The sequence below is a fragment of the Amaranthus tricolor genome, chromosome 3, assembly GCF_026212465.1.
Source record: "Amaranthus tricolor cultivar Red isolate AtriRed21 chromosome 3, ASM2621246v1, whole genome shotgun sequence".
Classification (NCBI taxonomy): Eukaryota; Viridiplantae; Streptophyta; class Magnoliopsida; order Caryophyllales; family Amaranthaceae; genus Amaranthus; species Amaranthus tricolor.
In genome coordinates, this window is record NC_080049.1 from 31,786,385 (window position 1) to 31,790,900 (window position 4,516).

Consider the following 4,516-nt stretch of genomic DNA (forward strand, 5'->3'; position numbering starts at 1 on the left):
CAAATGGGATATCTAAATTGGTTCGGATGGAGTATATTAATAAAGGGGTCAAAACCAAAATTACAAATATCACTATCTCGGCAAGAGGGTCAACCGGCCCTGGTGTGGATTCGCCTATGTATGCCACTAAATAACCTTCGCCTAGTCACAATGTCTAAACCCGACGATAAATCTTGGCTCCAAACAAACTCAAACTTCATCCATCACAAAAAAGATGGAGACAAAAAGAATGTGATTCCTCTTAATCTTGATCTGAATTTTCAAAAAGGTTCACTACTCCACTAAATGGGTTAACTTGGAATTCATTGTGATTGAAAATATTTAATCCATTTTTCTTTAAATGATTTATACAAGCAATACTAGAAATATATAATTAAAGATTCAGAAGAGCCGAACTATAATAAGTGTTATGAGAGGTGGCTTTGAAAATAGACTGTAAATTTCGGGTTCCTGTCAGCTTCTATATAGCTTCGTCACTGATTTATGCCTTGATAAACTAAGTGAGATGGGAGTTTTATTTTTATGATCTTTAATACGATTTTCTGTTTTACTTTATTAGCTACATATCTTTTTTTCGGGAAAGATTTTTAAGAAAATTGATTATAGTATTTTAAAAAAATTGATTATAGTATTTAAGTTTGTATTTGTATTTGTAAATGTGGATGCTCCTACATCATTCCCTCCTCCTAGGAATTGACCTCATCCTTAGGGATTTCATTTTCTAAATATGGATCTAAAGTACCCATGTTTTTTTTGTTATGATAGACTGAGAAAGGAGAAAGTTAGGTGAAAATCAAACTCATGACTTGTAAATTAAAAGTAATAAACGATATAAAAAGTGCTTAAAATCTTTGTTTTATAGCACTTGCAAAATCTTGGTTATGTCATATATGTATGTTTTGTACTCTTAAACAATATTTTGGCAGTTGGTTGTTTTGAATATTTGATCCTTCGATCAGACTTTTGAAATTCAAATAAAATTATCGTTTTTCAATTTTAGGATTTGTTTAACATTTGATGAATTCAAAATATTTTATTCATTCTTCTCCTTAAAAACCTATAAAACTTATCAATATAACGAGTTTAATATATAGAATTAAAATGATTATAATTCTAAAATAAATTAACAACCATTTGAATTGTTTGAACCACAATTACATCAATTATTATGTTGTTGTCTATTGTTGTTTGAATTTTAAAACAAATTATTGACTCATTCACATCTTTAATAAATAATATATCCATTAAATTATATCATTAACTAGTCCGAATAGCTAGAAAATAAACAAAGAATATGTATCAAATTACATCACACTCCTAGTATATATTCAAACAAATAGGCCTTAATTTATTGTTTTACTTTTTATAGAATATGGTAAACGCCTAACGTGATTAGGGTATTATATCTCACGTTCAAACTCGATTTCTAATTTTCCGTATTAAAATTTTACTAATTTTTATTTAACTTTCTATAAAAAATAGTTTTTATTTAATTTATTTTTTATTATTTACATTTATACTTAAGACTCTTTCTATTTTTACAATTTATCTTTATATTTATATTAAACAGATCAATTCTATACTTTTAAATTTTGACATTCATTTTATATTATATATTTTTAATAATATTTTTACATGATGAGTTGGCGGACCATTATTATTGGGCAAAGAAAAAATTATGAAACTTGCCTCATTTCAAGAATATTGCAAGATTAGTATTGTTCTAAAAACTTTAAATATAAGGGACTTAAGTTTTTTTAATATATTTGCAAGGAAGTACAGGGTTCAAGTGATCATGCTTTTTTTAAAAAAAAGTTTAATTTCAAATGATCATGCTTAGAGTATAATAATACACGAAAGTCGGTTCTAATTAGCTGATCGTCTAAAGCCTCCAGAAATAAGAGGTTTCAAATATTTTTTAAAGCATATAGCAATTGAAAGCCATATTTTGGAGGAAGTTAATGTTGAATGTGTTATGGATGATTTTGTTTTCAGACATGTGAAAAGAACAATACTTTTTAAGTGATTTGTTTGTAAATTAAACTTTTTTTATACTTTAAGTAATTTTATAATATAATATTACAATAAATTTTGTCTTAAAATATTTTTCTTAAAGGGAAAAGTTTTTATCTTTTAATATAATAAAGGGCTCCATTTAATTTTAAAACATAGCAAAAATAAATAGAACCTCCAAAATATTTACTCCACCACGTAATACACTAAAGCATGAGGGTTTAATATATAGTACTAATCATGTTATTATATTAATAAAGTGGAATTGAAGACAAATTAGAACATGCTACTTTATGTTATTCCATTCCATCCAATAGAGAATATGCTCTTCTTATTACATGTATTATTATTCAGGATTACTCCATAATAAGAGAATTTAATTTTAATTACTAATTAGTATAGTAAAAAGCTAATTATGTGTCAGAGATTACGGCATTCTTTTCCAAGTTCTCCAACCAATCAAATACTTGTAGTAGTTGCTGAGGATATTTTAACGTACGTGACACCAAACAAAGGGCTATTAAAAGAGAATAAACCTTAAAAGTCCTACTTTTTGAATTGTTCATTTTGATCTACACAATATTCATTATTAAATTCATTACACATAGGAGTTGGTATGTCATGATTACAAAAGACATTGAGTTCATACATACAAAGCTGGTTATTAGATTGAGTTTTGAATTGCGTTTTATTGGGTGTAAATATTTTCGAATTTGAGGTTTGCCGTCGAATCACGTCAATTTAGTTACATGTCAATTTGAATACGTGTCTATGTCAAGTCAATACCACACTGAATTAGATTCAATTTCGAGTCGTATCAAATTCAGTTCAAATTTGATCATGTGATAAAAAACATTTCAATAGAACTTCCTCCCAATATTTCTCGTTCGAGCATTTTACTACGCATTCGAGCAAAATGCCACTCAGAACACACTGCCTTCAACTGCTTTATTTTCTCGTTTGAGCATATCATATACTTCAAGCACATACCACTTAAGAGTTAAAAGCACCACTCAAAAGAGCCATATAATAATTTCCATCTTAACTTGAGTTTCATAAGCTGTATTTATATTCTCTTTGGCATCAAACACAATATATAAACAATTATCCACCAACACATACACATCCACCTTTACATGTATAAATTACATACACATTTCCACAACCCCAACAGCATTATATCATGTAAGGTGAAAGACTAAACAAGTTCAAATCATATTTGTTGGCAAAGTCTTAGTCATCATATATGTCAGATTTTCTTCTTTTATTATATTCACCAAGTTAAAACGCTTCATCTCAATTTCATTTCGAATAAAATGATACTCAATGTTTATATTTTTCGTTCTATGGAATGTAATGGAAAATTTGAAATGAATAAATGAAAAAATTAAAAAAATTAACAAAATAATCTAAGTTTCAAACTTATTCCAAAAGTAAGCGTGAAATTTTCAAACCCGAGGTTTGGGGTCGTTCGCAGTTACTAACTGCGAACAGGTCAAAAAAGACAAAATAACTGTTCCTAGTTAGTAACTGCGAATAACTATTTTGACTTGTTCGCAGTTAGTAACTGCGAACAGATAACTGCACAAATACACAGATAGTTGTTCGCAGTTAGTAACTGCGAACAGGTCAAAAAAGTCAAAGTTGTTCCCAGTTACTAAGTGGGAACAACTATTTTTGTCTTTTTTGACCTGTTCGCAGTTAGTAACTGCGAACAGCCCCAAACCTCAGATTTGAAAATTTCACGCTTACTTTTGAAATAAGTCTGAAACTTAGATTATTTTGTTAATTTTTTTTATTTTTTCACTTATTGATTTCAAATTTTCATTCATAATGCACAATTGCACATTCACCAAACTAAAGTTAGACACTATTCAACATATGGTCTTGTTCATGCTTAGACTAACTGCGGTCACGTATCGTTTGAGAGCTTAAATAAAAAACCTAGTGCGATGGACACAACTAATGTATTATCCATAGAGAAGAGTTACAACACCTTCTCAATGTATTTGCTTTGGCAAATATACAATATTGCCTCAATTCTTTCCCTTATTATCTCATATCCTATGCTCTTTCGAGCATGTGATAAAAAACAGTCCAATAACTTTTAGCCTAATATTGTGCGTTTGAATATTATACTACTCGTCTAAGAATAACATCTTCTCGTTTGAACACAACTGCTCGTTCAAGCAAATTGCTACTTGAACACATTGCCTCTAGATACTTTATTTTGTCGCATAGCTCGTGCTCGTAAAAAAGCCTCCTTCAAGCCTAAATATCCTTTCTTGGAGCCTACTACTTCATTAGACAAAGCACAACTCAAAACACCCACATAAATTAATTTACTTGATCCATTTCACTTAGTTTATGATGATATGCCTTAATTGAACATATTAGTTTGAAGTCTTTTATTAAAATTAAATAAATAAAAATAATAATCTAATTTTAAATACTTTTATCTCCTCTATTTCACTAAAATTACAATGTTATATTTTCAATGCTG